The sequence below is a fragment of the Amphiprion ocellaris genome, chromosome 12 (genome assembly GCF_022539595.1).
Source record: "Amphiprion ocellaris isolate individual 3 ecotype Okinawa chromosome 12, ASM2253959v1, whole genome shotgun sequence".
NCBI lineage: Eukaryota > Metazoa > Chordata > Actinopteri > Pomacentridae > Amphiprion > Amphiprion ocellaris.
The window spans coordinates 36,366,727-36,394,107 of record NC_072777.1 but is presented as its reverse complement, the minus strand read 5'-3'; the positions used below and the strand labels follow the sequence as shown (position 1 = coordinate 36,394,107).

At 39.4% G+C, this 27,381-nt stretch overlaps 2 protein-coding genes across 4 annotated transcripts in view; one reads left to right on the top strand and one right to left on the bottom strand.

Annotated features, from left to right (window-relative positions):
* LOC111571287 (toll-like receptor 5) overlaps positions 1 to 27,381 on the top strand; it is a 189,606-nt gene that overhangs the window by 90,555 nt on the left and 71,670 nt on the right. The gene's annotated exons all lie outside the window — the stretch shown is intronic.
* Positions 1 to 27,381, bottom strand: part of disp1 (dispatched homolog 1 (Drosophila)) — a 109,936-nt gene that overhangs the window by 65,221 nt on the left and 17,334 nt on the right. For 2 of the 3 annotated variants that reach the window (XM_055015793.1, XM_055015796.1), the window contains one exon: positions 14,030 to 14,105. The gene's annotated coding sequence lies outside the window, so the exon portion shown is untranslated. Of the gene's footprint in view, positions 1 to 14,029; positions 14,106 to 21,761; positions 21,794 to 27,381 lie in introns of all 3 variants that reach the window. The other variant, XM_055015795.1, reaches the window with a different exon arrangement.

The window sequence follows — 27,381 nt, the reverse complement described above, 5'->3', positions numbered from 1 at the left end:
TTATGTTGTTTTATTCTGTTTTAGTTGCAGTTTTAACTCTGTAATGTGTATCAAGAGCCACAGTAAAGAAGTCAAGTTTGCTACGACTCACGATTGATTTTGCAAACACGAGTTTAACTAGTTGGACAGCTGCAGCTTTTCGCTGCAGTGAAGACAGAACACATGGAGACGGCTTTCCTTTTCTTCCAAGCGTCAGAATAGTCTGACTTACGCTGGGAGCCATAATGAAGGACAAAAAGTTAGTGAATGTAGCACAATCCAAGGTGGAGTAGAACCAGAGAATGGAAGCAAAGCTGTCTGATAGCGCCGTGTGACGAGGTATTCATCCACTCCACTCATCAACTAGTTCCACGTAACCAGTTCTGATGTAACGCTGAAACGCCATAGGTCGAGGACGTCGTAAACTGAGGACCTCCTGTATCTATACTGGCTGACCTCTACTGACACTATCCGCCTTAAAGTTCTCGTAAGTCCACTAAGGCTTCTTTAAACTTCAAAAACCAACTAAATATGTCTATAATTTACCCAAACTTTTGCATGAAGCTGTACTCTCTAGCATTAGCAGCCAGTTAAAGCCAAAACCAGAATACACCTCAACTGTTCATGTAAATCTGCTATGAGTGCATTCAGTCATCAGTCCATAACTGCAGGACTTTACATGTGCTGTAAAAACTCCACACACACAAACATGAAACATACAAAAACACTGAGTCACACACTTCCACCAAAGAAAGCCATAAAACCACTCAGTTTAAATCAAGTGTCTCATAAAGCTGTAGTTTTCTGGCAGACTGCGGCTTCATCCCTGCCAACCTTCACCCTCCACCAATTCACACCAGATCTGACATATTAGTGTTTAGCTGAGGCTCTCCGCCAAAACTAACCTTACTGGGTAAATTAACGGAGACAGAGCACCCCAGCACGCTGACTGATCATGATTTGATTTGGTTTCTGCCTTTGTAGAATGTGCTGATTCCCAGGATGTGGACTGGAGTTAGCAGAGAAACAGGAACATGTTTGGGAATATAGATGGCATACAGCACAAAGGAAACCCCTGATCCTGTCTGTAGGAGAGTCAGGTGTGATTCTGTCCTGCAGCTTTACATCAGCTGGAGACGTCGTTCTGCATCAGTTTACTCTGACCAGATCTAAACTCCTCTACAAGCCTCCACCTGCCTGCGCTGAAGACTCATTCTCTGTTCCTGAATGTTCTCATGGATTCACTGCGACACAGACTTTTTTCTTACAGCAATGTCAGAATTTTATCTTCTTTGAGCTACACCAGCCAAAATATTTCTAGAGCAGACCATAAGGAATGTTTAACGGCCTCATTTAGCTCAGACTGAACATGTGTGGAAGCACCTGTTAGTGATCCAGTCTGTTAGTCATTTCAGCAGGTGTTTCCTCTATCACAGGCTACAGGAGATGTTCAGCTTCATCTCTGTACAGCTGCTTATTACTGGCCTGGAAACACGTGGAAAGTTCTACAAACTGCAACTAGATAACTCAGTTTTATGTCATATTTTGGTGTGATCTTCTTTTTAGTCCTTCCTCTTCTTAGTCTGTCTACATACTCCTCTAAACAACAGAGCTTGGTCCATTCATCTTCCATGCAGGTCGCATTCAGCCCATTAATGTCACTGCAGAGTGGAGGCATGATGCAGCGAACAAAGACTCCTCAGAGCCAGACCTTCTCCTCAACACGTGGCTAACTGATGTACTGTAGTGTTTAATAGACATTGATTTCAGTGAACAGAGAGGAGGAAAGGTGAGGAGCTTACAGAATGTGATGAATAATCAGTGAAAAGAGGCAGTCCACCATGTTTTCCATGCGTCTGTTTGCGGAGTTACAAAAATTTGGAGGTGCTCAACGTGGAAATTTTCCACTTGAGAAAGGCCATATGAGGGGGCGTGGCTGCTAAAATGATGTCCGCATGGAGCCGTATGGATCTCAAGGACACGTCAAGCATAAAACAAGCTTAAAGGTCTCTACACACTGTGTGATATTCAGCCGTCCCACACCAAAGATACAAACGGTGAGAGAATGGTGGCAATATCTTTGGTCTTGGCTCTAAATCGGTGGTCCTATGTAGCACTGAGGAAGGTTCAAGGACGGCTGTTGTCATGGCGACCAAAGACAAGCTGCCATAAAATTCTGAATGTCAGAAATTTTGGGTGATCATCTCAGTGTGATGCTGCTGGACCTACAACAACTAATTAACCAATAGAAATGCAGGATGAAATGACGTACTGATCAATAAACCCAGATACATGATTTATGGAGACAAAACGCATCAAAACCAGTATGTGGGATTCAAACAAAGAAGACAGACTAGTAGAGTTGTGGCAGCAGAAGACTTTTAGACGTGTCCTCCAGCTCAGACCACAACCGGACAAAAAAGGACGAAGCATGGAAGGATATAGCAACGGAACTGCATAAATGTCAGCAGGCCAAGGGCTCCGTTCATGTTTGGCTAGTTTCTCTGTGATTGTAGGGGTCATGTTTGGCTAGTTTCTCTGTGATTGTAGGGTTCATGTTTGGCTAGTTTCTCTGTGATTGTAGGGGTCATGTTTGGCTAGTTTGCCTGTGATTGTAGGGGTCATGTTTGGCTAGTTTCCCTGTGATTGTAGGGGTCATGTTTGGCTAGTTTCCCTGTGATTGTAGGGTTCATGTTTGGCTAGTTTGCCTGTGATTGTAGGGGTCATGTTTGGCTAGTTTCCCTGTGATTGTAGGGGTCATGTTTGGCTAGTTTCCCTGTGATTGTAGGGTTCATGTTTGGCTAGTTTCCCTGTGATTGTAGGGTTCATGTTTGGCTAGTTTGCCTGTGATTGTAGGGTTCATGTTTGGCTAGTTTGCCTGTGATTGGAGGGTTCATGTCTGGCTAGTTTCCCTGTGATTGTAGGGGTCATGTTTGGCTAGTTTCCCTGTGATTGTAGGGTTCATGTTTGGCTAGTTTGCCTGTGATTGTAGGGGTCACGTTTGGCTAGTTTCCCTGTGATTGTAGGGGTCATGTTTGGCTAGTTTCCCTGTGATTGTAGGGTTCATGTTTGGCTAGTTTCCCTGTGATTGTAGGGTTCATGTTTGGCTAGTTTGCCTGTGATTGTAGGGTTCATGTTTGGCTAGTTTGCCTGTGATTGTAGGGTTCATGTCTGGCTAGTTTCCCTGTGATTGTAGTGTTCATGTTTGGCTAGTTTCCCTGTGATTGTAGGGTTCATGTTTGGCTAGTTTGCCTGTGATTGTAGGGTTCATGTTTGGCTAGTTTGCCTGTGATTGGAGGGTTCATGTCTGGCTAGTTTCCCTGTGATTGTAGGGTTCATGTTTGGCTAGTTTCACTGTGATTGTAGGGTTCAGCTCCGTTTATGCTTCAATTGTTTATTTTTCATGAATGGACGGCGCACACTGATGACGTTTTATTCTTTATTCACGTCGACTCATCGTAAGCTGAGATTCAGCTTTTTCATCGTGCAATCAGAGCAAACTTCACTTTATGTCCAAAGATTATTAGATTCATGTCGTACAGCGAAGCAAGCTGGGAACTTAGAAGATTGTTAAAATCACACAGTGCAATGAGCCTTAAGACCCACTGCACTTGGTTTTTAAAAATAGAAGTTGCACTGACACTTGATTTAAATCGAAATTTGCTTTTTCTGTGTAAACAAACTTGTCTTATGCCAACCCATCCTTCCATTCAAAGTGGCAGAATACAGGACAGCTCGTATGGAATGTAAGTTTCTGATAATATTGGGAGCCTCCGTCTTAATCTTCCTTCAGCTCCAGCTGATGTTGGCCTGCAGGAGCTCCGGTCTGAGTCTTTCTCCTCCCAGCCTGCCATTGTTGTGGAGGCCGATAAATATTTACTCTTCCCAGCTTGGCAGGGAATGAGTGGGAGGGCAGAGGGAGCTTTGTGACGGAGGGGTTACAGACAGCAGGGACCTGCCTTCCCCATCAGCACCTAAAACCCCAAAACACAACTAGAATGTGAGGCAGAGCCTTCAGTTATCAGCTCCTCTCCTGTGGAACCAGCTCCCAGTTTGGGTTCTGGAGGCGGACACCCTCTCTAATTTTAAGACCAGGCTTAAAACCTTCCTTTTTGACAAATCTTATAGTTAGGACTGACTGGGGGACCCTGAGGGGGTCAGCTGGAGTCTTCCTCTTGGACGTCCCTTAGTTCTGCCCCTAGTTCTGCTGCTACAGGCCTAGGCTGCTGGAGGACCTCTCTGGATGCACTGAGCCCTTCTCTATCTACCATTATATTTAATATATATATATCATTATTGCATTACACTCACTCTGTTTCTCCCTGTGTCCTTTCTCCGAGTGTCCCTGATCCCAGAGCTGGATGCTTCAGATCTGTGGTGGTTCTCCCACCAACTGGCCTAATCTCCATCTGTGGGATGCTGCTGCTGCTGACCTTCCTCCAGCCCACTGCTTCCAGCTGCCCATTTCCATCAATCTACTCTGCATTACCCTCACTATACTTGATTTGCACATCTACATATTTTTGAATTTACCACCAGCTATATATGTAGTATATTTAATGCCAGAGCCATACACCATAGCAGTAAACTATAATCAGTTTCCATGTTAGTTGTACTTTGCATTTATCATCAGTCTTATCATGCATGTATTAAATTGTGTGTTTTATGGTCCTTGCCCCCCCCACCCCGACCCCTCCACCTCTACCTCTTCCCCTATCCCTCTACCTCTACCCCTCTATCTCTATCCCTCTACCTCCACCTCCAACCCTCTATCTCCAACCCTCTACCTCTACCCCTCTATCTCTACCCCTCTATCTCTACCCCTCTATCTCTACCCCTCTATCTCTACCCCTCTACCTCTATCCCTCTACCTCTTCCCCTCTATCTCTATCTCTACCTCTCTACCTCTTCTGTCCCTCTCAACCCATCCGGCCAGCAGCAGATGGGTCCCCCCACATAAAGAGCCAGGTTCTGCTCGAGGTTTTTTTCCCTGTTAAAAGAGTGTTTTCTTGCCACTGTCACCTTAGGGCTGCTCTGGGGGTTCAGGCATATGGGTTCTGTAAATCGTCTTGAGGCAATTTGACTGTAATTGGCGCTATATAAATAAAATTGAATTGAATTGAATCCATCTCCACCTAAAACCCCAAAACACGACTAGATCCACCACCAGAACCAAACCAACCAAAATTACTGCACCTCCTGAACCACTGGAGGTGGATGTTTGTGATGTTTGCGTGGGTGTGTGATGGAGAAAAGAGACGGAGACAGTAGAGAAGATGACCACAGAGAGTGGAGAAGGTTTCCCTTGGAGAGCTGTTTACATGAGAGACCACCAGCGGAACTCCAAGGACAATAGAGCAAAGAGGATCCACAGAGGCAGACAATGAGGACTGAAGAAAAGCAGCTCTGGCGTTATGAATAAACGTCCCTCCAGGCTTCTTCTCCCACTCACCCACTCCTCCACAAAGAAACCCAAGAGTCATTTTTCAAAAGCAGAACAAAACAGGGCTTTCCAGGGGAGCCACATTTAAATGGTCTCTGTCAAAGCAGCGATATTTGTTTAGTTACAGTTCTTTAGAGAGTAGCTGGTGGAAGTCTGTGGGAAATCCAGAGAGAAGAACCAGAGTAAGTCTTCAGCAGTCTGAGCTTCCACTTCCCCTCCATGTGTTTGGATATCTCTTACAGAATAAATAATCCTTCATGTCCACACATACAGTTCATGTAGCGGGTCAGCCGGGCGTCAAACCCAGACGTTCAGGTCAGCTTCCTACGAGAACTATCAAAGTAGAAGAAACCTCAGAGCCTGGAACAATAAACAGAGCTCAGATTTACATCTATCTGAGGCGCTGCCAGTCCTTCATTCATCATTTTCTCACCCGCTGCCTGGTTAGAGGATCTGCTTCCTGTCCTGAAAGATGGATTTAAGGCAATTCCTCAGACTGAGGGCTGAATTAGACATGAGATGTAAAACTCCATTCGTGGATCTACAGCTGACACATCACCACCATGTGTGAGGAGATATGGACCATAGACAGAAGACAAGAGCGTCCAAGACTAAAAGCTTCGTATTTAATTATTATTTAATGAAAAGTTTGCTCCTTTTTATTATCAGTTGAAAGTAAAGAATACTCATCATCATTAACATATTTAAACTGCTGGTATTGTTTAGACCTACGAGTCATTCATATACTTATTTCCATAATTATTTATTACTTACTTAATGCAAAGTTACAAAAACTTAATGAAAAAGGCAAAATTTGACAAACTTTACCAGCTTCACAATAAAGTTTATTTGCTTTCTTTGGGTAGTTTTTACTGTCTGACGTGTCAAAACTTTATCAGAGGATTGATTTAGCTGTCGGAGTATGAAACATGGCCAATACCAGCTCACATGAAAGAATAATTACTGCTGAAGACTTCTCTCCATTGTTCTCTCATTTATCCCCAAAGTTGTATTTGTTCCCTCTGCTTGGAATGCCATCTGATCTGAAATGAAATTGTCAGAATTTGTCTCACCGGAAGCCTTCAGCTCTGTCTTAAGATACTGACAATGGAAATCCTTCAAACAGTGCCTCTGTCCTTAAATTGTTATTGTAAAATAACTCTTTTTTATGTGTCTAATTGCTTGTATTTAATATCTTAATGTTTGTTGTTGTTGCTGTCTGTCTGTTTTTGTTTACTCTGATGTTTGCTGCTGCCCCTCTTGGCCAGGTCACCCTGTGAAAGAGGTCGCCATCTCAATGGGTCTTTTATCTCGTTAAATAAAAATAAAATTAAATTCTTCTCTATGTTTTTTTGGCTATTTAGTGTTGTTTCAGGCTTTACAATAATAGTTTATAGCACCACCTTCTGACAAAACTACACAGTCTAGTTTATTTTCCCCAAAGCAGTCAATGGAAACAAGCCTCATTCACATTTTCAGTTTTTTATTTTGTGCCACAGTTCAAATTTACTGACAGTTACTGGAAACAGCTAGTGAGGCTTTAGTGGATTCTATGGAGCTAAATGCTAACATGCTCATAAGAAATTGACATGTTGATGCTAACATGGTTTAATCCTCTGAAGACCTTGAATGTTTGTAAAACATTTCATTAAAATCAATCCAATACTTTCCACAAGCCACAGAGGCAGTATGACCAAATGTTAGCTAGACTCTGGAGAAACAACTCAAAGATCTTAGAGACACCAATATCAAAGAACTGTACATGAATTCATCCTGTACGTACTTACAGCTGTCCATAGGGCTTAAAGATGGACTTTCTTATCCACACTTATACGAATATTTTGCAAAACAAAGATCTGCCTTTATGTTTGGGTCTTTTCCACACATTTCAGGTTGCTCAAACAGAGATTTAATTTTTCTTAATGGCATCTAAAGTGCAGATTTGGGAAAACTATGGTTTATAAGGATCTGTAAAAAAGAAAGTTTAGGAAGTGATCACATCTCACATCTAACTGTTGCTTTGTGTGATGAAACAACAACAACAGTGGACATACAGACAGGTTTGATCATATGTGGTTAGCATAACCAATAACATGTTACCAAGTTAACTTCACCAGCCTCGATCAACAATTTAAACACGACAGAATGCTTTTCTCTGATATCTGACAAACTACTGCTGTTGTTTTAGTGCTCAGTGATGCAGAGATATGTTCTACTGCACAAATCTGTCTAGAAAAACATCCATATTAGTATCAACAAGGCCTAAAGAAGTGGCCAAACCCAGCCATCCATGCACTGTGAACCCTCTGGGAACAAGCAAACACTGACATCTGCATCTAAACGTGCATTATATAACTACTATTAAACATAATATCTGGATGCAACAACTTGGCTGGTAGACAACATATGGTATGAATCCGTCTGTACGAGAGACCCTGATGACTCCCTCCGCTTCATTAAACTCCAATTCAATAATACTGGATATTTTTCCTGTAGTAACCCCAAGAGAGTCCAGTCAGATGGATTATGTGTCACATTTTTCATTTTATTATATAACAATGCAGGAAATGCTGAGATATGCTCGTAATACGGAGCTGGTAATTAGAGTTTGATGTCTAGAACATTAATAAGGTAGAAATGTTAACACTTTGTAGATTTACATCAGTTTCTAAACTGTGAACTCACGTATTCGTCTAAATCTAACAGCCATGCAGCACTGATTTCAGTTTGCTCCAAACATTTGGCGAACCAAGACTGAGATTTTTAAAAGCATCTGTTATTGATCACCTACAAAGATTTCATTCAAACAGGCCAAAATGTTTCAACATTACCGATATCTCACTGCATTTACCGTCTGTTCATATTACTATGAGGCTTCATTACATGGAGAAAGGTTCATCATAAATCACACCGTGGACGAATTTCAACAAAATCATATTCTGGCCTGAGAGACGCCTCCATCTGAGCTGAAACACTGATGTCATTGGACGACACCTGCATCTTGTTATCGCGAGGAGTGGTGTTCTCCTAATGCCTCCCTAACAATCACATCAAGAAACACAACAGATTATTAAAATCAACAAATCATGAACTTTAATGAAGACATCATCCCGCAGCTGAAGCTTCTAATGAAGTCTGCTAGCGTGAGATTATTGGACATGAGTGCCAAAGGCGTCTCCAAACAGACGTACTGTAGACAAACATTCCAACCCTTCATTAGCTAATAAAAGATTAGGATAACCTGAGGCCTTGGATGATGGAGCAGCAGTCATTTACAGCTCTACACCATCAAAGTTAAGAAGGGCTGTGTTTTATGCTGGCGAGGGAGGCACAATGAGTCGGCTGCCAGGCCCAAACGTACAGTCAGCCCAGTAATCAAGGGTTCCCATGCATAGACCGTCAACACAGCTGCTGGTGGAGAGCAAAGGGTGGACCAGTCTGGTTACTGGCAGACTGCTGGAGCAAACATTAGTAGAAATCACGAAACTCTGCACAAACGCTTCCAACTTCAGTTCAACCCACCTTCCTCTGGGTCTATGTGGCAATTACATGAATCCATCCGAGACCGGTTTGACGAAAGACTGAGTCTAGAGGGAAGCTGGGATTTATTTTAGTGGTGATTCAAGTTAGCATGATCTTTTGGAAAGGTCCAAGGTTTTGTGCTGCGTTTTATGGAGGAGGTCCGTCACCTGAAATTAGAATGACCACACTCACACGAGAAGAAATGATGGAAAACAGCACAAAGCCGTTTAGACCAAGTTAAAGAAGTTCAGTCTGATCTTTAACCAACAGCTGGGCACCCAGTGGGCAGGTCAAAAACAGCTAACTATAGCCTGAGCTAACAGATGTAGGAGGCCGATACCGAGGTTAAAGATTTGTTTTTCACTTCACAAGACAATAAACTGACTGTCACTGACGTCCTCTTTGATCAGAACTTAAAAACTCATCTCTGTGAATCATACACAGGAAGTCCTCGGTTTACAACGTCCTCGACTTACAGCGTTTCATTATTACATCAGAACCTTTTACATGGAACTAGTTGACGATCAGAGCGGATGAATACGTCGTCACATGGTGCTATAAGACGGCTTTGTTTCCATTCTCTGGTTGTACGCCACCTTGGATTGTGCTACATTCACTAACTTTTTGTCCTTCATTATGGCTCCCAGCATAAGTCAGACTCTTCTGATGCTTGGAAGAAAAGGAAAGCCGTCTCCATGGAAGTGAAATTAGATAGAATGAAACGCTGGGAACAGGAGGAAACACCGACCAACATGGGTCAAGTTGTAAAAACAGGTCAACATATTCTGTTATCTTCTAGTAAAATGATTCATACATGCATGAAAGCCGTTGGTATTCATGACTTTTATGAAGAACTGAAGGATGTCGCGATGCACGGAACGGCTTTGTTTACATTTTCCGACTTACGGTGAGAATCGGCTTACATCAATCTGTAGGAACGGAACTCTGACATAAGTCCAGGACCTCCTGTATTCTGATTATTTTCATAAAAATAATCTTCCAACCTTAAAATGACATCTGTGTAGCATCTCTCTGCATTAGTTATTTGTATGCTGCAGTGCATTAACCTAAAATATTACTGAAATAAACTGTTTTACAGAAATGTGTCCAGATATTTACATAGAAGACCTGAGTTTGACTTTGTAGGCTTGATGTGCCTGAAGCTGGTGATTATTAGAAAGAAATCCATAATGAAAATCAGGGAAAAAAGTTGGAAACCTACTGTTGAGACCGGCTTAAACCGGAATGGTATCCGGCTATATTCTCACAGGGATTACTTTTACATTACCCTGTATCTGAAAACCTGCTCACATTAAACTGTGAACATAATACATTATAACATTTTATATATATATATATATATATATATATATATATATATATATATATATATATATATATATATATATATATATATATATATATATGGTACTAATGAAGTGGCCGGTGAGTTTGTACCCCGATACCAAGAAATAGCACCAATGAGACATGAAATACTATCCAGGAACCAGTTGGATTTACAGATCCTCTGGGTTTAAGGTCACCAGATGCCTAAAATCTTTATAGTAATCTTTTTTTTTTTTTTTTTTAATTTAACCTTTATTTTAGCAGGTAAAACTATTCTCATTGGCAAACATGACCTGACCAAGAGGAGCCAGCAGGAACTAATACACCTGTAAATTACAAATAGACATATAAACACAACATAGAACTAAAGTAAACGGGTAGGAAGCATGGGAGCATGTGCATGTGAGTGAAAAAGATAGGCATGAGGTGTAGAAAGAGTGTGTTTATATAAGTAAAGTTCAGCAGGAGCAACAGTCGACTACAATCTGCTGGAGTTTAAGCTTGAAGGTGGTGAGTGGAGTCAGAGCTTAAGATTTAAGGGTGTTTCTAAGGAGTTCATTCGACAAGTCACAGCAGGAACTATTTTATCTTTAGTTTGAGTCAAGTTTGTTCCCAAATACATTCATCTGTGTTCGTGGCTTCAATCTGCTGCTGCCAAAAACTACCAGAAAGTGGTTGAACTAAACATAAAAAATATTTCTTGAACCAAAGTTGAGTCGAAGCAGGTTTGACTGGGACAGTTTATCTAATAATATCAGTGGAATCTGTTGACTCGGTTACCAACCACCTCCAGTCAGTTCCCTGAGCAGCCGCTGTGTTATTCAGGGTAATTTTGGTTGACTTGATAATGACCGCTATTTCCTGAGTAGGAAACGATGACACCGGGCTGGGAGGACTCATGCAGGGTGATGGGAGATGATTGGAGTTTATTTAAAAACTACAGAGTTAAAAACATGAGCCACGAGCCGCTCAGCACCACATCTCACCAAGAAAATAAAGACATAAACAATTAACCATTATTAACTACAGATTCCCACTGTAATGAGCAGGCCGCAGTTTACTTCCTCCAGGGCTCTTAGAAAAGCTGTTTTCAAAAGGCTGTGAAGTCTATTAAAGGGAGAATCCAAGCAGCTGGCCGCCAGCGTCCAGCCCAATCAACAGACGGCGTCCACAGCTGCTGCTCTCCACATTAAAACACCATCATACACACTCACAGCTAGAAATGAATCCAGACATTCTACACAGACCAGCCTCCAAACATGAGTGGAAGCTGATCGAACAACAAGGAACGCATCAATCTCATGTAGAGGAGCACAAACGAGCAAACAAGCCGGTCTATGATGGTCTCATCTTAACGTGACCAGGAAGCCAATGATGAGGAACGAGGAGGAGAACAGAGCGGCACAAACAAGCCGGTCTATGATGGTCTCAGAAAGTCTCATTTCACCCCCAGAGTGTTTTTGGAGGACATAAAATTGTTTTACTTTCGGGACATTTGTCAAAATTTTTAATTTTCATGTTGAAATTCAAGGTCAGTGAAGTTACCAGATATGGTTATTAGTCCGATAGTGATGAAAAAACATTCCAATAAATGCATATATCATCACTTAGTACAACTACTCAGCCCTAAAATGTGTGAGTTTGGTCGGCTAATCATGGTTAGTTTGGACATTTCCACCGCTAATATGGAAGAGGACAGAGCCACAAGTCCGTCTTCATCTAACTTCAGAGAAAAGAGAAAGTTTGATCCGTTCCTCTGCTGATTGTTCAGGTGTCACGATGTAGTGTGACATAATGTAGAGTGGTCTTCACTGATTGGCTGGGTGGAAACCACATGACTCTAGACCTCAATGAGAGGCAACGCCATATTTAATGTGAGCAAAGTTCCGAACTTGCCCGATAAAGGGTTAACATTTTTGCTTGCAATTTTGCTTCCTTTGTTCTTTTTTGCCCTTTACTATCTTATTTTCTAAGTCTTTATTTAATGTCTACTGTTGGACAAAGAGGGTAACAGAATTTCGATTCTTGGTATGTTATGTATATATTGAAGAACTGACAATAAAGCTGACTTTGACTTTGAACATGAGGAACGAAGAAGCCGATTCAACCTGAACCTGCTGAACAGAGAGAGCTGCTGACTGACTGATGCAGGCCTGGAAACCTCTCAGCAGGTCAGAACGAAGCAGAAAGACACACTGTAAGAAAGTGTGTGTGTGTGTGTGTGTGTGTGTGTGTGTGTGTGTGTGTGTGTGTGTGTGTGTGGTGATTAGTTGTGCGTGACGCTGCCTGAGCTCAGATTTATGCCTGAACATGAAGTCATGTGTTGGACACTCGGCTTTCTGAACGGTTGATGCTGTTTTTCTTGGTGGATAATCTGTGAATCACACGCTGCTGGAACCGCAGAGCATCTGATCTGTTTGGAGAAGGAAATTACCCTCAATTTACACGTCTGTGTGGTCGGAATTTAATTTAAAAATATCAGAAAAGCCTACAGTCAGACTTTTTCCCCCATAGAGGCTGTAAATGTAGCTTAACCCTGGAGTCGTCCTGTGGGTCAAAATTGACGCGTTTAAAGTTTGAAAATGTGGAAAAATATATATTTTCACAGTAAAACTTCTGATGTCCACATTTTCAACATTTTTGGGAAATCTTTGAACATTTTTTGGTGTAAAAAAAGAAATGTTAAAAATGTTTCTTAAGAACATTCACAAAAAAAATCAACCAAAATCCAGCAAATTTCACTGGATTTTTGTTGATTTTTATGTGAATGTTCTTCAACAAAATATTAGAAGTTTTACTGATATATATGGAATCACTTTAGATATTTTTAGGATTTTTTGGAAGATTTCTAGTCATTTTTAAAAAATATTTACAAGAATTTTCTTGCCAAATTTGGGGGATGTTTTTTAAATAAAACTTTTAAGGGAAACTTTTAAGGAATTATTGGAATTTTCTTCCTGAAGGTTTTGCAAATTTTCAGAAATTTGGGGAATTATTTTTCTGAATTTTTGGATTTTTTTCAGACAAGGAAACTATATTTTTTGGTGCCCGTAAATGAGGACAATGGGAGGATTAAAGGCCTGTGAGCTGTAGATAAAAACCTTTACCTGTGTGCCGTACGGAAACACCTTTTCCTTTACCTGTGAGCTGTAGATAAACAACTTTAATGTGAGGAGCTGTAGATAAACACCTTTACCTGGCTCACTGACCCAGCTGGAGGACAAACATCCTCACCTTTTACCGGAGGCTTGTCTGGACTCGCCAGATGGAGACATGGAGGGAAATGGCTGCTCTCCAGATCCGTCCTTAAGTCCCTGCACGTTTTCTTTATTAGCTGCTGTGATTAAGAGACGCTGATGAAAGGGCAGCAGCGTTTCCACCAGTCATACCGATGGTTAGCTGTCTGCGGCACGGAAACCAGAGGAGGATGGATTTTATGGTGCCATCACCATAAACGCTCTCTAAAGGTTGTTTACGGGATGACGTCAGACGGCGACATCACAGAAAATGAGCCAGAGTTTGTCTTTTTGAGAAACGTATGTACTGGGAAGCCTTGGTTTAACTTTGACCTATAGCTTCTACTGCAGGAACTCGAGGCTCAAACAACCCTATAACTGGACTTTACAGGATCTCTGTTGCCATTGCAATGAATGAACTTCAATCCCAACATCAAGTCCAAGTGGGCCAAACTTTAGACTCCAAAAACCAAACATGTGAAGCCAGGTTTACCCGTCCTACCTGTGGGATGACCATGGATAATGCTCTGCATCTGTTCATGCATTCAGACTGTGGAAGTCCTCAGAAAACGGTAAATCTGTGGAGAAACACAAAAACAACATTCATCAGCTGGGTCAATATTTCACTACAGGACTTTTTATATCATAGTCGACATTTTTGCTGTTTTCAGGCCTAAAATCAACATGACTGCCTATAACCAAACACCACATGACATTTTAGAGAAAGATTCTTCTAAATATTAGATATACAAGTTATTTCTACAGCTCTTGTAGTAAACCTGTTGACTACTTTCTATTAAATAAGTCAGAAAGCCTTGGAGTCTGGCCAGTCTTTTCTTCAGGAGGAAATGACATCATGTGGAGCAGGTTATGTGATCTGGAATTAACACACTTCCTGTAGAGGTGTTTTTGGAATGGGGAACTTAGTGGAAAGTGATTTCTGGGACACAGATTTCCATATAAAATTCGACATATTGCCAAAAAAGAAATATGTGTCATGATTATCTCAACTTAATAAAAGAACACAATCCAAACTATTTCTGAATCAGCTCATTTTATTATTGTTTAGCTCATTAGAAGGTGGTTGGTATTAAATTCAGACGGTTATTTAGTTGACATTTTAGTGATATCCAGTCATTTTTATTCATAAGTGATTGTTTCCATAATAAATAAATATGGAATTTGTAATGACATGATCATAATGAACATAAAAACATTAGTTTTTTTTACATTTAATAAAAATGTATGCAGATATATCCCATGGACTTCAGAAGTCCCTCAGTTATAGATTGACCGTGGTGTTTTATTTCAGCATTTACTAGAATCACAGCTATGAAAGGATTTTATTGGTAGGAGACTGGACATGGCAGTGATCGCGCCCCAGAAAGCAAAGACAATGAGTCTGTTATCTGGTCTATGCATTCCTTATTTCTAACTATTTCCTGAGCAAAAATGTAGAATATGCAAAAGTAAATTAAAGCAAATTAACAAAACTGGAAGCAAAATAGAAAAGCTTCTTCTTCTAATCCTCCTGTTGAGCTGGCTGAAACCTACCTGAATAAAACTTCTTCCTCTGTGCAGGAAAAACTGCAATAATCAGCTCCAGTGGAGTAAAACATCACACAGAAAAATATGGTTGCATCGATACCTTAAAAGAATCAGTGCTTATTTTCCTTGAAACCCACTGGGAAACCAGCAGTTTAAAGCTTTCCAGCTGCAGAACATAATGCCATGGATGAAAAACAGTGTAACTGGCAGAGAAAACAAGAGAAAGAACCTCTGATGGCTTGAAAACACAAAACAACAGCAGCAAAACACACAAGTTCAGTAAATCTGAGTGTTTTTCCTCCCGACTCTCCAGCTGAGAGGTTTCTACTGGGTCCCTTCAGTCCGTTAACTGTCCTGTTGTCCTCATTTACAGGCACCAAAAAATATTGTTTCCCTGTCTAAAAGAAATCCAAAAGTTCGGCAAAAAAAATTCCCCAAATTTATGAAAATTTGCAAAACCTTCAGGTAGAAAATTCCAATAATTCCTTAAAAGTTTCCCTTAAAAGTTCCATCCATCCATCCATTATCTATACACCGCTTAATCCTCACTAGGGTCGTGGGGGGGCTGGAGTCTATCCCAGCTGACTCAGGTGAAGGCAGGGGACACCCTAGACAGGTCACCAGTCTGTCACAGGGCTACATACAAAGACAAACAATCACTCTCACATTCACACCTACAGGCAATTTAGAATGATCAATTAACCTCAGCATATTTTTGGACTGTGGGAGGAAGCCGGAGTACCCGGAGAGAACCCACGCATGCACAGGGAGAACATGCAAACTCCATGCAGAAAGATCCCGGGAAAGCCGGGACGTGAACCAGGGATCTTCTAGCTGCAAGGCGAAAGTGCTAACCACTACACCACTGTGCAGCCCTCCTTAAAAGTTTTATTTAAAAAAAAAATATCCCCCAAATTTGGCAAGAAAATTCTTGTAAATATTTTCAAAAAATGAGTAAAAATCTTGCAAAAAAATCCCCAAAATATCTAAAGCGATTCCATATATATCAGTAAAACTTCTAATATTTTCTTTACGAACATTCACATAAAAACCAACCAAAATCCAGCAAAATTCGCTGGATTTTGTTTGATTTTTATGTGAATGTTCTTAAACATTTTTAACATTTCTTTTTGTCCACCAAAAAATGTTCAAAGATTTTCCAAAAATGTTGAAAATGTGGACATCAGAAGTTTCACTGTGAAAATATATATTTTTCCACATTTTCAAACTTTAAAACGGGTCAATTTGACCCGCAGGACGACATGAGGATTACTGACAGATCAACACCCACCAACCACAGGTGATGATCTGACAGGTAAACAGATGATCTGATAGGCTGCATTTCCCTGCTTGTCCAGGAGGGGACAGGTAGCGTAATAACCAGGACTGAAGAACAGAAGACCATTGAAGCCCAACATCTGGTCCACATCACCAATTACTGAGGTGTGTGTCGATGGGGACAGGATGGAGAGTTTTCGCCACAGAGGGATTTAAATCTGGACAGATGAGGAGAGGAGCAACTTTCAGCCAATTTAGAGCAACGAGCCGGGGTCAGAGGGACCTATTTAACCCGGCGTAATAACTGAAAGTATAGACAATTGATTTATTCAAACCAGGGAGCTAAAAGCTTTTACACCTAGACAACATCCTACTGAGGAATATCCGGCCAAAGCTCTGCCTCTCAGCAAACAGACCCAAAGGTACTGCAGCCTAGGATTAAACGGCTTTTTAATGAAAAACATGTTTCCTGTTTTCTGCTCTGAGATATAACTTCATGTTTCCTACATGTCAAGTGTTTACCACACATCTGTATGTAGGTCTGCTACAACCACAGAAAACTAGCTCTACGTTATTTACAGACACGCTGATGGCATATCTGAGAGGAAATTTTAACCCTTGTGTCATCCTGCAGGTCAAAATTGACCCATTTAAAGTTTGAAAATGTGGGAAAAAATATCTATTTTCACAGTGAAACTTCTGATGTCCACATTGTCAACATTTTTGGGAAATTTTTGAACATTTTTTGGTGGAAAAAAAGAAATGTTAAAAATGTTTCTTAAGAACATTCACAGAAAAATCAACCAAAATCCAGTGAATTTAACCGGATTTTGGTTAATAATTTGTGAATGATCTTAAAGAAAATATTAGAAGTTTTACTGATATATATGGAATCACTTTAGATATTTTTAGGATTTGTTTCAAAGATTTTTACTCATTTTTTAAAATATTTAGGAGAATTTTCTTGCCAAATTTGGGGGATTTTTTAAAAATAAAACTTTTAAGGGAAACTTTTAAAGAGTTTTTGGAATTTTCTTCCTGAAAATTTTGCAAATTTTCAGAAATTTTGGTGAATTTTTTCACAGATTTTTTTTATTTTTTTCAGACAAGGAAACAATATTTTTTGGTGCCCATAAATGAGGACAACAGGAGGGTTAAAATGCTTGTTTTTCAGCATTCAAACCAACTATCCAGAGATTCTGCCTGATCAGTATCTAGAGAAACAAACCAGTCAGATGTTGTGTGTTTCATTTCTGAAGTAACTGAACAGTAAAGGAAAGAAAGCATCAGTATGATGGGTAAATATAGAAAGTGGGAGAGTAAAAACAGCACGGATGGTTCAGATTTAAAGAGTAGAAGGAGGTACGAAGTTTAAAAATAACTGATGTGCCAGCTGTCACATGAAAGAAATAATGAAAATGATCTTCAACAAGTTACGCCTGCAAAAATACAACATGCAGAAGATAAAACAGGTCAAGTCGAGACAAGTCAAGAGAGAGATTCTGTTTGTTAAGATAACAGCCTCTAGAGTGTTCCAGTAAAAAGGATTAAGATTGGAAGAGTTCTACAGCTATAAAAGGAAACTAACAAGACTAAACATGTCTGTGTAATTTCTATATTTGAGATGAAACTCTGCATTAATTCCATAAAACGCTGCTTTACTTGACTATAAACCATCTTAGAGACCCAACAGGGTTCTGAATTATTGGGAATAATAACAATAATGATAATAAGATGCAACAGGAGAAATATTCTGAAAATATCCTAGATGGTGTAAGAATTATCAAAGAACAGTGAAATCAGGAGCATCGAACCTCACACAGGGTTCAGGATGAAGGGCTTTGATGGATTTGCTCTTTCCCTCCAGCTTCTTTACTACAAACATGGGGTATTGGAGTGGAAAAAAGCTCTGGCTTCCATGCTGGTTTGGTCCCAGTTTGACCCTAATTAATTCAACCATCCTGAAGATAATTCCCATCCAGCCCAGTTCCCTGAAGGCCTTGCCAGCATCACACCCCAATTAATCCAATGGCTCGAGTCTCTGTCACCTCGCATTTCCAAAAGAGTCACTCACATTCTGGATCCAAGTCCAGGAATCTCCCTCCTGATGCCAAATTCCTTTAAAACCTCTAAACCAGGGGTGTCCAACATGAGGCCCGTGGGCCAAAAGCGGTCCTCCAGAGGGTCCAATCCGGCCCTCAAAGGGTAAAAATTCCAGAGAAGACATTAACTGCAGATTGTAAATTAGTAAAACTATAAATTTAAAATCATTTCTAGACCATGACAAGATGTTTTGATCAAAAAGTAAAATACTAGATTGTTCATTATTCTTTTGTTGTTTTGTGTCTCATTTTTGTAATATTTTGTCTGTTTTTTGTTGTTTTTGTCTCTTTTGTCTGATTTGTGGTCTCATGTTGTTGTCTTTTTGTTTCTCGTTGTCGTTTTGTGTTCCTTTTTGTGTCGCTTGCGTGTTTTGTCTTATTTTTGTCATTTTGAGTTTGGCTTTATTCATTGTTTGATGCAAGGTTTTTGGTGTTTTGTGTTGTTAGTTCACTTTTTTGTTGTTTTGTTTCTCACTTTTGTCATTATTGGTCTTGTTCGTGTTATTTTTGGAATTTTCTATGTTTCGTTTTTGTCATTTGTCCCTTTTTTGTCATTTTTTTTCTCTTTTTTGTTTTGTTTTGTGTCGATTTGTCTAATTTTTTGTCATTCTGTGTCTCGTTTTTGTAATATTTTGTCTTGTTTTTGTTGTTTTTTTTTTTTTGTCTGACTTTTGTCATTTTGATCCTTCAGTAAATCCAGTCTGGTTCAGTTCCAGATGACTAAATGTTGTGTTCCTTTGTAGACACTCTGTGATCTGGAAGTTGTAATGTGGAAATGATAAATTGAGACTGAATGATGAAACTGAATTTATTTTTCTAAACAAATTTCAGGTTGTTCATGATGTTTAGTAAAAAGATAATTCCTTAAATGTGAACATTTTTGCACTAAACCAAAGGAACCATGAGGAGTTGTGGTTATTTATAGGTTATTATGCTGTGGTTTTACTGGTCACTGGAGATCAGACTGGGCTGAATGTGGAACCTGGACTAAAATAAGTTTGATTCTCCTGCTTTAAATGTCCAGGCAGAGATGCTTCTTGTTCCAGTGAAGGAAACAGAAACTCTCGGATCTACTCCCCAAATTCCTACCTTTCCACAATTCTGAAAACGTTCCCTTTGAGCCGGCGAAGACACAAACAATCTGTTGATTCAGTGGCAGGATCCTTCCCCCTAAGCCGCTATTTGCTTTAGCGGTGATGACACAAGGGGAGGAATTTGAGCAATGCCTGAGCACCGTAGACTCATTTCCTCTGAGCCAGAGCCATCTCCAGACAGACCGGACGGCTCTGGGATCTGCTTTATTCCTGCCGTGGTTCCGGGTCGTCCTGCTGTTGGACAAACATTCCCAGATACCAGCGACTTCCTAACGTTTATTCCTAACAAGCAGCGAACATGTAACGGCAAGAAGCATTCAGACACGGAAACACCTTCAATCAGGCAAGAAAGATATTTTCCAGTGAGCTCATCAGGCGTAGAAAACAGATGAACGGCCGTCACTCGTCGCTTGTTTTGTCTGAATAATGACGGGACAATAAATTCAGCTGAACCTGCTGTGGAGGATGACGACACCTATCCATAAGAACTCCCTAATCCCTGCTCCTTTATGGTTTTCAAACATTATTTTGTGTTGAACTTGGCAGGCTACAGGATTCCAGAGGGCTTACTGTCACATTCTATACAGATGGAAGTCTCTCCCATTGAAAGCGATCAAAGTCGCCTCAGAATCGCTTTCAAGTAGAAAAAGAAAAGTGTGAAAAGCCAGAGCATGCTTTCCTCCTGCGATGGGATCAGTCAGCATTCAGAAACCTGTTCAATTGGAGATCGATGCCAAGAATTATCGAGGCATTCTATCTCACTCTGTTCTTCCTTCCTCTTCAGCCCTCTCCAATGGTTTCCACTGGAAAAGTCAAAGATTGGTCATGAATGTACAGCTAGTAAAACTCTGTGAGTTTAGTCCTCATGTCGTCCTGCAGGTCAAACTGACCCGGCTAAAGTTTGAAAATGTGGAAAAAATATATATTTTCACAGTGAAACTTCTGATGTCCACATTTTCAACATTTTTGGGAAATCTTTGAACATTTTTTGGTGGAAAAAAAAAGAAATGTTAAAAATGTTTCTTAAGAACATTCACATAAAAATCATCCAAAATCCAGCGAACTTTTTTATGTAAATGTTCTTAAAGAAAATATTAGAAGTTTTACTGATATATATGGAATTACTTCAGAAATTTTACCTAGATTTTTTTTTTGGAAGATTGTTACTCATTTTTTGAAAATATTTACAAGAATTTTCTTGCCAAATCTCGGGGATTTTTTAAAAATAAAACTTTTAAGGGAAACTTTTAAATAATTTTCTTCCTGAAGGTTTTGCAAAATTAAAGTTTGAAAATGTGGGAAAAAAATATCACTTTGGATATTTTTAGGATTTTTTGGGAAGATTTTTGCTCATTTTCTTAAGAACATTCACACCAAAAAAATCAACCAAAATCCAGCGAATTTCACTGGATTTTGGTTGATTTTTATGTGAATGTTCTTCAACAAATAATGATATATAGGGAATCACTTTAGATATTTTTAGGATTTTTTGGAAGATTTTTACTCATTTTTTGAAAATATTTACAAGAATTTTCTTGCCAAATTTGGGTTTTTTTTTTTTTTTTTTTAAAAATAAATAAAATTTTTAAGGGAAACTTTTAAGGAATTATTGGAATTTTCTAACTGAAGGTTTTGCAAATTTTCAGAAATTTGGGGATTTTTTTTTTTTGCAAAATTTTTGGATTTTTTTCAGACAAGGAAACTATATTTTTTGGTGGCCGTAAATGAGGACAACAGGAGGGTTAAAGTATTCCCGTTCTTCTAAAGTGCTCCAGAGTCGTGAACAGAGAAGCAGGAGACGCTGTGAAAGCAGATCAACCATCTCTGCAGTTCATGGATGTCGGCCAAGAAGCATCAACCCACTACTCTCCTCTTGTGTCTTTTTTCAGCTGTTCGATGCTGTGGCAGATATGTAAATTACTGCTGAAAGTCACACAGGAGTTAATACGGGACCGGTCGGACTTTAAAAAGGCAAGAAAAAAAAGAAGCCTGTTTCAAATGTCATACGGATATCAACATGGGAGATCTGCAGCGAAAGCAGGAGTGGATTCAGAGTTAAGAAGATGAAAACAGGCCGTGGTGACTAAACAAATCAAATGATCACAGGACGGAGGGGGAGGCTGGGTTAAAAAGGATGAATAAACTTTAGAATCAAGTCAGAACTCAGTTCTAATCCTATTACAATCTGTAAAAGCCTCCAGACTGAACCCACCTGGAAAGACTCTGAAGACTTGGACCAAAGAGCTGAGGGTTAAAAACAGAAGAATAGGTGAATATCCACATGCACAGACAAGAACACATCCACCCACACCTGTCATCCTCACATCTCACCCACATCAACACAAAGCTGGTCCCAGAGGCGTTTCACAAATCACAAAAAATCATTAGAAACTGGGTGGTCAACAAGGAAGCTGGCTTCACTGATGAATTAATTATTAAGCCTGGTGTCATCCTGCGGGTCAAATTGAAACGTTTAAAGTTTGAAAATGTGAAAAAAAAAAGATATTTTCACAGTGAAACTTCTCATGTCCACATTTTCATCATTTTTTGGGAAATCTTTGAACAATTTTTTGTGGAAAAAAATGTTAAAAATGTTTCTTAAGAACATTCACATAAAAATCAACCAAATCCAGCGAAATTTGCTGGATTTTGGTTGGATTTTTGAATGTTCTTAAAGAAAATAGTAGAAGTTTTACTGATATATATGGAATCACTTTAGATATTTTTAGGATTTTTTTGGAAAATTTTTACTCATTTTTGGAAAATATTTACAAGAACTTTCTTGCCAAATTTTGGGGATTTTTTTTTTAAATACATTTTTTAAGGGAAACTTTTAAGGAATTATTGGAATTTTCTTCCTGAAGGTTTTGCAAATTTTCAGAAATTTGGGGATTTTCTTTGCTGAATTTTTGGATTTTTTCAGACAAGGAAACAATATTTTTTGGTGCCTGTAAATGAAAACAACAGGAGGGTAAAGGAGTAAAACTAGCAAATAATCAGATCTGAATTTGCCAAATGAGGCCTCCTTTTCAGGGCTTTAATAGGAAGGTTTGTTCCGTGCTCCCAGGTTTCCAGTGTTTGGCAGTAGCCGGGGTGAATCGCTCTCAGATCACAGCAGCTCATTAGCTCCGACCCGCTGTTGGTTTCACTCAAACCAGACCAAAGACATGATCAGCTGGAAACTGGAAGCAGGTGGGGGAGGGAGCAGATATGTTTCCTGGGATCAGTCAGATTCCCAGAAAGACTTCCTGTGTTTTGTGTGGAAAACAAAACAAATCGAACCGCAGACGACGGCGTGAACACAAGCGATCCCCGAGAGTGTTAAAACCAGTAATCTATCAGGAAGGTTCTGTCCAGCAGACATGAGGAGGACAGACTACAACATCTGGATCTTATACACTGCAAAAACTCTAAATCTTACCAAGTCTATTTGTCTTATTTTTAGTCAAAATGTCTCATCCCACTGGATTTAAGATAAATTCACTTAACAAGAGACATTTCAGCAGATGGAGGGACTTGTTTTAAGACAATGCATCTTAAATATCTTGTTAAGTCAAACAATCTTGAAATTATCTTGTTTTGAGTTGAATTTTAGAAGAAAACTCAATATAACTTTAACCCTCATGTCGTCCTGCGGGTCAGATTGACCCGTTTCAAAGTTTGAAAATGTGGAAAAAATATATATTTTCACAGTGAAACTTCTGATGTCCACATTTTCAACATTTTTGGGAAATCTTTGAACATTTTTTTGTGGAAAAATAGACATGTTAAAAATGTTTCTTAAGAACATTCACATAAAAATCAACCAAAATCCAGTGAAATTCACTGGATTTTGGTTGATTTAAGGAATTATTGGAATTTTCATCCTGAAGGTTTTTGCAAATTTTCAGAAATTGTGGAAATTTTTTGCTGATTTTTTAAAAAAAATTTTCAGACCGTAAATGAGGACAACAGGAGGGTTAATACATCTCAAATTAGGAGGGTACATGAAAGGAGAAATCTATTTTTGACTGAAAAACTGCTATTTTTTAGCATGTCTGGCTTATTTTAAGACACCTAAGCTTGATAATCCTGGTAAAATAAGTTTTCCCAGCTAATTTTAAGATCTTAATATCATATCTTATTTCAAGAAATCTTATGAGCCATTTTTCACTTATTTCAAGGTTAATGTTCCTTGAATTAAGTTTTTTTTCTTATTTTGAGAGGAGCATTTTTTCCAGTGTAGAACATGCCTCTAGACTTTCTGACAGTCTCAGTCCATCCACTCTGCCCCTCCTTCCCTTCCCTCCAACCTCTATTCTTTCCTTCATGTGAAAACTCCCAATTACCAGAAACCTGAGACGAGCTAAAGGCGAGACATGACCTTGGAATATGCAAAACACAGGAGCCCTGAGCAGGGCCACGCTGAAATGTGATTGAATGCTTCAGTAGGTCGTAAAAGGCCCCGTCAAGATCAATGTAATTATGAAAGCTTTACGTGGAGGACTTTCCAGACTGAGGAGTGACCGGCGACAGGAGGAGGTGGTGGAGGAGGAGGTGCTGCCAGCATTATGTTCCTCCAACAGAAACCCCTTTAAAGCAGCAAGTGGAGAACAGGCGAGGTCTTCCAGCTGCCTTCCATCAGCAGAGGGAAAAGAAAGAAAAGAGGTTTGTAACACCTGCAGCAGGGTGCCAGCAGACATTCCCTGGTCCTGGTTCCTCTGGGAGATGCCTCCATAAATCCTGGGATTAGCTACAGTAGCCTCAGTGCCACTTTAACCCTCCTGTTGTCCTCATTTACAGGCATCAAAATATTGTTTCCTTGTCTAAAAAAAAATCCAAAAATTCAGCAAAAAAATTCCCCAAATTTCTGAAAACTTGCAAAACCTTCAGGAAGAAAATTCCAATATTCCTTAAAAGTTTCCCTTAAAAGTTTTTTTTTTTTTTTTAAATCCCCCAAATTTGGCAAGAAAATTCTCATAAATATTTTAAAAAATGAGTAAAAATCTCATCCAAAAAACCCAGAAGGGAAGTTCTTCTGACCCTGAAGCTTTGGAAATGTGATTTAGGCACTGGAGATGATTAAAACAACAAAGCGAGCTCTGTTTCCTTCTGAGAGAGGATGAAAGGAGGAAGGGAGTGATGGAGGTGTGATCCTGACAGCAGGTTTGCAATAAGACGCCGTTATTCCAAGGATTCATGGAGGAATAACTCCCAGTTATGAAGCTGTTTAGAAGCCTTCTACTAACAGTAACTCAATTATTCGTTGGTATTCTGGGAAAACTACACACCAGAACAAGACACAGATGTGAATGTAAGAGCTGAGCCAGTAGTTTTGTAGAGTTAATGTGAAAACTGTAGAGTCGGTGGTGTCTGCCTTTACTCTGAAATCAGAATCAGCACCTCCACATTTATCAAAGCATCTCCCTGTGGAAATAATGACAGCAGAAGATGGAAAACTGAGTCCCCGTTGTTGTAAATCAGACTCAGAGTGCGGCGTCACAGAGAAGTCAAGGGATGTCAGGGTAAAGACGACGCTAACCCAAGACACAGCTGCTCAGTAAAAGAGAATGTGGTCGACCCCAAAGACATTAACTCTACCAATCAGGCCTCCAGAGGTCCATCAGGCTGCTGGGCCTCCAGGAGGGATGGCATGGTTCAGACCAGACCAGGACTGCTGACAGACACCAGATCCAGGTCCAGTCCAAGTGGGGCTCCACAGAGTAAACCGTGTTCCTGCATACAATCTGTCAGCAGCACTAAACTCCACCATCAATAAGAAAATACTCCTACTAAAACACTATGAGATTATATATAAGCAACATGTTCTATGGCTGCTCCAGAACAGAGGTTCTCCAGGTCGACTGGTAGTTATGAGCTCAAGTTAGGAGTTGAAAGGTGATCACAAATTGATGAAATTAAATAAAAAACTGATAGGCATCAGAAAGTTCTACCTAAATACAACGCAACATGACAGACGATTAAAAACTTTAAACCCTTTAACCCTCCTGTTGTCTTCATTTACGGGCACCAAAAAATATTGTTTCCTTGTCTGAAAAAAATCCAAAAATTCTGCAAAAAAAATTACCCAAATTTCTGAGAATTTGCAAAACCTTCAGGAAGAAAATTTCAATAATTCCTTGAAAGTCTCCCTTAAAAATTTATTTTAAAAAATCCCACAAATTTGGCAAGAAAATTCTTGTAAATATTTTTTTAAAATGAGTAAAAATCTTCCAAAAAATCCTAAAAATATCTAAAGTGATTCCATATATATCAGTAAAATTTCTAATACTTTCTTTAAGAACATTCACATAAAAATCAACCAAAATCCAGTGAATTTCGCTGGATTTTGGTTGATTTTTTTGTGAATGTTCTTAAGAATCATTTTTAACATTTCTTTTTTTCCACCAAAAAAGGTTCAAAGATTTCCCAAAAATGTTGAAAATGTGGACATCAGAAGTTTCACTGTGAAAATATATATTTTTTCCACATTTTCAAACTTTAAAACAGGTCAATTTTGACCCGCAGGATGACATGAGGGTTAATATACGACCACCACTGCAATCTGGCTTAATTCTGAATGTCACTTCTGAAAGTAAAGCTACAAATATCACGTCTCCTGTATGATCTGTCATGTGATCGTCCTTGACAGCTACAGACTGGATGTCCATAAACCCTCAGAAAGAACCAGGACACGCCGAGTTAACCTGAAGTCCTCACAAAGAACAAAAAACAGGACTGACGTCTTTAAAGCCTCGAACCTGAACCTCAAATAGACCAAAACACACAACAGAAAGAACAGAAAACTAGAAGGAGAGGCCAGCACAGCGACACAACATGTGTGTTTATTCACACACATGATGCAGTGAAGCTCTGAAGCCGACCTTGACAGCTGAGGACGTCCCTAGAGAAGACTCACATCTATACTTGGCAGCCAGGGACGATATGGAGTCCTAACGGGTGATTCAACACTTGGACATGCTTACCACGACTGGTGCATGTTCATCTGCACATGTATGGACTCTCTGAAGCAATCTGGCCTCTAGATCCACGTCAACACATTCAAATCAGTCTTATTTATGTAGTGGAAAATCCCAACATGCACCATCTCTGGGCATTTATATGCTAATTCCAAAAGCAAACAAAGTCACAGAGAGAAAACCAACAATTTCCCACTGAGTTATTCAGTTCAATTCAATTCAGAAAACTTTATTTGTCCCCTGGGGTCATTTAAAGCTCGTAGAATAAGTTCTGTTTATGTCCAAGATGGATGGAATATACTATACATATATACATATATACATATATACATATATACATATATACATATATACATATATACATATATATATATATATATATATATATATATATATATATATATATATATATGTATATACACACACACACACACACACACACACAAGGAGTCAGCATAGGGAACAATGGGGAAGGATGGAGGCTGTGGGTATTTAACCCTCGTGTTGTCCTGCGGGTCAAAATTGACCCGTTTTAAAGTTTGAAAATGTGGAAAAAAAAAAAAAATTTTCACAGTGAAACTTCTGACGTCCACATTTTCAACATTTTTGGGACATTTTTCAATATTTTTTGGTGAGAAAAAAATGTTAAAAAAAAATGTTTCTTTAAGAACATTAACATAAAAATCAGCCAAAATCCAGCGAAATTCGCTGGATTTTGGTTGATTTTTATGTTACTGTTCTTAAAGAAAATATTAGAAATTTTACTGATATATATGGAATCACTTTAGATATTTTTGGGATTTTTTTGGAAGATTTTTACTCATCCATCCATTATCTATACACAGCTTAATCCTCACTAGGGTCATGGGGGGG